Source organism: Equus przewalskii, chromosome 1, assembly GCF_037783145.1.
Source record: "Equus przewalskii isolate Varuska chromosome 1, EquPr2, whole genome shotgun sequence".
Taxonomy (NCBI): Eukaryota; Metazoa; Chordata; class Mammalia; order Perissodactyla; family Equidae; genus Equus; species Equus przewalskii.
Genome location: NC_091831.1, coordinates 153,629,361 through 153,635,881, shown reverse-complemented (window position 1 = coordinate 153,635,881; position 6,521 = coordinate 153,629,361).

Sequence of the window (6,521 nt, the reverse complement as noted above, 5' to 3'; positions counted from 1 at the left end):
GATGTTAGCTCAGGGCTAATCTGCCTACAAAAAATCTTTAAAGAGTCAAAGTCTCCACCCCTGGGATCCCTCCCTCTGGTTTCTGGGCCTGATTACCCTGGCAACCCCGAGAGGGGTGCCCTCTCTTAGCAACTGACTCATTGAGTATTTTAGTTGCCTACTGAGTCAGTTATGAGGATAGGAGACCTAGAATTTATTCTGTAATCTGTCCTGCCAGTGTTGTGTGCCCCAGCATGGGAACTGTTGTGTGACCCTCATCTTGATAACCCTTGGGAAGAGGCCATGAGGGTGAGACCTGATTCCCTCTTTTCCCTTCTTTGTCTGTCGTGTTTGTCACTTCCTTTGTTCTCACCAAGTCAAGGCTAGCTTCTCAGACTGGACCTGGGAAGAACCTGGACCTTCTGTACTTAACTCTCAACCCTGGCACTGGGAGCCCCAGCCCCCAGCCAGCTCCAAGCCCTTGCCTCCTCCTTTCCTGGCTCACCTTGTGCTGGCTCAGGGACAAAGTGCCCGGGCTGAGTGGGAATTGACTAAATCTTATAACTATGTTGATGCCCACAGTCAGACTCTGCACCCTTTTTCTGGCTGATGTCAGTCAGACAACAGCTTTACTGCCATGGGGAACATCCTAAACATCCCAGGAGACTCACCCCTCAGGTGCCTTTTAACTAATTGGAAATGCTTTCAATTGGATGGTTTATGCCCCAGAAACTCCATCTTGGAGAAAACTTGAGTGGTTTCTCTGTGCCTTTGTGATGTAGTTAATTCCTAGGTCTGAAGGAAAAAAAAAAAAGAGAAAAGGAAAAAACACCAATATGAGTACCCTCGCCAAAAATCTAGCATCTTGAGTGTCTTCTCCACAAATATTGGTAAAAAGACTTAAAATTTGTATTCATATGGGGCCGGCCTGGTGGCACAGCAGTTAAGTTCACACATTCCGCTTCTCAGCGACCCGGGGTTCCCTGGTTCAGATCCTGGGTGTGGACATGGCACCGCTTGGCACGCCATGCTGTGGTAGGCGTCCCACATATAAAGTAGAGGAAGATGGGCACGGGTGTTAGCTCAGGGCCATGCTTCCTCAGCAAAAAGAGGAGGACTGGCAGTAGTTAGCTCAGGGCTAATCTTCCTCAAAAAAAAAAATTGTATTCATAACTAGGGAGCTTGATATTACATTACCTGATTCATGGCAGTAATTTTAAAGCAAAAGATCTGGAGACTCTGTGTATGTCTGTCTTTATGTATGTTATATATGTGTGATATTTTACCTCTGGATGGTATGGCCAAAATTAAGAGCTCTGTTTAACTGGCTTAAAGTAAGCACTTACTTAAATTCTAAATGTCATAGAAATTAACCCAATGTCTTTCAAGTTAACATGATATAGATTAATCTTTGCTAAATGAGAGCTTGTTTAGGATTGTTGGTTTGGTTGAAATAGGCCTGTCTTTAGAGTTGTCAGTATTTGGATATGATGCAGACGTGCAGCCCGGGTTTACTGGTCAAATAAGCTCAGGTCTGTTGCAAATTCATCAGCAAAATAATAGCTTTAAATAATGGCTGATTTTGTCTAATATCTCATGAAGTTTTCATGGATAATCTGAACATAATTGTTGGAAACAAATTATTTAGATGAAAATGGGTAACAATTTTTGGGTACAATAATTGTTTTATGGACTGTATACTTCAAAAAACAGCTTCCAATTTCTCGTTGGTAACTTAAAACTTTAGAGTTTTGCTAAGCTAAGTTAAATGATAAAAATCTGTTGAGTATCTGGGTCATTTTCAGATAAGATGGAAGACTGAAACATTATTGCTGAACATGTCTAAGTTATCTACTTTTGGCTTCTTATTGCAGAAAGGCTAAAAGTGTTTGGGTCTATCAATAAACATGCCTTGTGTTTTATTAAAAAATTGTGCTATGAAGTAGTATGTTTCTAGAAATTAAGAAAAGTGTTTAGAGTTCTGGTATAAAACACAGTTCGTAATTGCTTAACTTTTTAGTTTTTACTAGAGTCTGTAAGGGTTAAAAATTCTAATTAATATATGTAATGAAAGTTACTGGAAATTAATAAGGCAGACATCTTTGTATTCAAGGAAAGTAAAATGTATGTTTTCAGTAAAGAAGATATAAAAATGGAAGTACTTTTGTTTGTTGGGTTAAGAAGAATAAATTTATCCTAAAGTACTAGAGGGGAAGAAAGCAAGCAAGGGAAAAATGCTGAATGTAAAAAGAAAGTTGTAGAAGGTTTGTGAAGGAATATTCAGAAAGGAGTTTTATGCTGGTCAAGTTGACTAAGATTGAAGTAAATCCAATTAAGTAAATGAGGTTTTTTTTAAAGATTTTATTTTTTTCCTTTTTCTCCCCAAAGCCCCCCAGTACATAGTTGTGTATTTTTAGTTGTGGGTCCTTCTAGTTGTGGCATGTGGAATACCACCTCAACATGGCTTGATGAGTGGTGCCATGTCTGCGCCCAGGATCCGAACCAGTGAGACCCCAGGCCGCCGAAGCGGAGTGCACAAACTTAACCACTTGGCCATGGGGCTGGCCCCAGTAAATGAGATTTAATGTTAAAAATAAGCTGGTGCAAAGATTAAAATTTAGTTTTCTCTCAAAGAATAATTTTCTAGAACTTTTGGCCTGCTCAAAGTCTACCTAAAAGACAGGAAATCTATGTTTTGCTAAAATAATTTCCTATGTTCAGAAAGAAAGAAGTCTCTCTCAAGATTTTTTGACTGTTTTTACTGTTCTTGACTGGTTCTGTTGTCAGTTTGAATTGATACCTGAGCATTGTTTTGCAGTGAGCATTGTTTCCTATCTGAACAAGTATTTTAAAATTTTTTGATATTTTGGCAAACTCTCCGCCCCACCCCCCCAAAAATATTCAAGTCCTGAATAAAGGCTTTCTTTCAACCTGGAAGAAGGAAGTGAATTTCTCTGAGGGTTTTCAGAGGGCCCCTGAGTCTTCTCAAAGAAATTTGCTCTCTCTTCCTATAAGGAGGAATATACTAAACTAAATAGTCTTATTTGGTCTGGTAAATTAGACGGAAAGCATTGTCAAATAAGTGATGATAAACTTTCTTAGGTGGTATTATGTGGGTGAATGCTATTGATACAGGTGTTTTGAAATTGTATAACATTCCTAAAATTCTGGTCTGTCCTGGTTGTCAGCTATAACTCTGGTTATTTTAAAGTGTTGGACGTCACAAGATTAACCAAATTTCTTTGTCAATTTCCAGTTATGAGTCTTTTGTTGTCTACAGGTATTGTTTTGCTTTGATGCTTTTGCAAATATGTTTCATCTTCAGGGAAATTCATTGGAAGGACTCTGGTGCTTACTCTAGAGTACAGGTTTCTGATAAACTTTCAGATCATAAAACTGAACTAGGTAAGAAATTACAGAACTCTAATGGAGAAAATAATGACTTCATGAACTGCTAACAAGATTAAGGTCAAAAATCGATTACACAGGACTGAATGAAGCTGAGGATGATTATAATTTGTGGTTTTTCATTGAGATGTGGATTTTTTTTTGCTGTTTTGTTTCCTCAGATTTAAGGAAATCTTTTTCTCTTTTCTCTTATGCTAACTATGACTTACAGCAATTTGGTAAAATTATACCTTTGTGAGCAAAATTGAAACATTACATTTTTCTCCCTACCTGATCCTCCAGAATTTGGAAACTCTTAGTGAGTGAGTGAGTATGGTTATTTTCATGGCAATATAGTTTTTTTGCATAAGTTCAATAAGAATCTGTTCTCCTTAAAAGAGGACACATTTGGAAACATTGGTTATATTACTAAGGCTTTGACTGGAATGTCATATTTAAGAGAAACATACAGACTCAGATATGAAGACAGCGTTTGAGGAATAAAGCTTGACTTTCTGGAATAAAGCCACTTGGAAATATTGGCCTAGGACCTTATTTCTAGGTTCCTAGCAACCCTACCTGGTAAATAAGGAAGGTCACTTATCTGGCAGGGACCTGAAACCTCAAAATATTTTGGGGGACCTCCAGAAGAGAGGAATCCACCCAAAACTGTAGGTATTGCAGGAAAAATCTGATGGCAAGTCCTTGGCTTGGCTTTTGTGGCCTTGAGAGGGCTTCAAAGTTCAATCAGAGATTCCTTATAAAAAGTTCCAGCAAAGCAGATTTAAAAGAGCCTATATGATCAATGGCTATTCTTGCTGTACTTATGTAAATAATTGGACTAAGTTGTATTGAAACTAGACATTTGGCAAACCAGTTCATCTTAATTTGGCTATCTCTTATAAAAAATGAGGGTGTTTTTAGAGAGAAAAGTTATGTTTCAGTAGAAGCGATAGTACACATTCATGGATATTAGATTCTAGTTCTGTTAATTATCTTTGAAGTTTCTGTTACATCTGTTAACTGGACTGGATCATGAATTCTTCTAGTCTCCTGAAATATCTGGCTGCAAGTGTTCAAACTAAGGTTTTCAACTTTTTCCATCATTTTCACTTTGAATCATTGAGAACCGAACCTGCCCTTTTCCCTGAAGGTTTGCAATCTAAAGCTGGAGGACTTGATAGAAACTTAAGAGAGATTCATGTCTGCTGCTGTGGAAGCCCCTCAGAAAGGTACCTGAACATCCAATGACATCATCAGTGACACTTCAAACTGCAAAAGATGCTTCGACTAACACCTCGAGATCTTTTTGACTGTCTGCTATCTGGGCTCCAAAATTGGTTTATAACTTGCTCCCACCATTAACCTTGTTTTTCTTTTTGTATTTCTAGAAATACTTCTTATTAAATACCCAGTTAGCTGTTCACACGATATAGGCCTAACTTTGGGAGCACATCTGCTGCAAAAATAAGGGAACAAGCCACCTGGAAACAACAACTGTAAACCATCATACCCCTTTCTTATCAGATTTAGGTGACTGGTTTACTAACCTTTTCTCTTGGATATCAGCTGGGATCGGATCTATCCTTGTGGGTGTAATAAAAGGGGGCCTCACCTTAGTATTAATAGGTCTACTATTCTGCTTAGTCGTTAAATTGGGAATAAAATGTATATCTCCCTTATCCGCCAAAGCTTTCAAGTTGACAGCACGACAACTCCCTCTTAGAAATTCCCTGGCCCATTTTAAGAAGTGGGTAACTCTCTTCTATGCCAGGGTCCCCTCACACTGCCCTGATTCAGCAGGAAGTAGTCAGATTGGACATGACGGCCCTATTCCCTACACCAGCATATGATTATGCTGGGGGTCTAACTGACAGGGGGCAATTGATACCAGCTCAACACAAAGTTGACATAAGGGAAGCCATATTGTAGAAAGGAAACCATATTATAACTTTAGATGACCTCTAATTAGCTCAGGCATGCTCTGTAGATTTTGTGGCTCCTCCCAGCTGCTTTAAGACGATAGCTCTGGGGGCCAGCCCGGTGGCGCAGTGGTTAAGTGGGCACGTTCTGCTTCAGCAGCTTGGGGTTCACCGGTTCAGATCTCGGGTGCAGACTGGCACCACTTGGCACGCCATGCTGTGGTAGGCATCCCACATATAAAGTAGAGGAAGATGGGCATGGATGTTAGCTCAGGGCCAGCCTTCCTCAGCAAAAAGAGGAGGATTGGCAGCACTTAGCTCAGGGCTAATCTTCCTCAAAAAAAAATAAGATAACTATGTTCTTTTGAGTTCCTTAGGAATGTGATCACCCTGGGGCAGAGAGCCTATGCTGATAGCCATCATCAAGGACAACCGAAAGATCAGGGTATAGGGTGTTGCTCCATTCTCTGATACGTATCCAGTAAAACAAAGGACTGTCAGGAGCTGGGACCAGATGTCTGCCCCCACCCAGAGACCAGCTGTCTCCTCCACCTGGAGAATAGCCCCATATATAACTGGCCTGTAGTCTTTGTTCTGTGAGATAATTCTTTTGGACATGAGGTGGTCATCTTCCCTCTTGCTAACAAGCTGTAATAAAGTCCTTTCTCTCCTACGACCTTGCCTCCTGACTATTGGCATGTCTTGTGGCAAGTAGAGGACCCCGCCTTGGTGGTACCAACTCTAACATTTTTGCTGATGTCCTGCCACATACTTTTTTTTAAATCTAGAATGCCTTCCTGTATCCAGTCCCACTATCCTGTTCAGATGTTACCTCCCGGGTGTAGGTGTGGCTTTTCTGAGGACACTGTCTCCTTGGTATTTGCTGTCATCTTTCCCCTCCAAGTCCACAGATGCCATAACAAAGAGAATTGGCAAAGAGGATTTGAATGCTTCAGAGCTATTGCTCCTGGTGATGCCAACTACAAGCTCAGGATGGTCTTAATCATTGGAGGTGAGTAATCAAGAGTTGGATCTGTTTTTACAGTGCTATGTTCTGTCCTTAAAAGAACAAACTGATATAAGTTGAAAATCTCACAATTTTGCATAGTGCTTAAGGATACAGGTGCTGCAGTAAGACCATATGAGTTCACCACCTCCTGGCAGTGATAATAATGGTAGACATGTCATTGAGCTACTTTGAAGATTAAGTGGGAAATAATCCAAATGAAATTG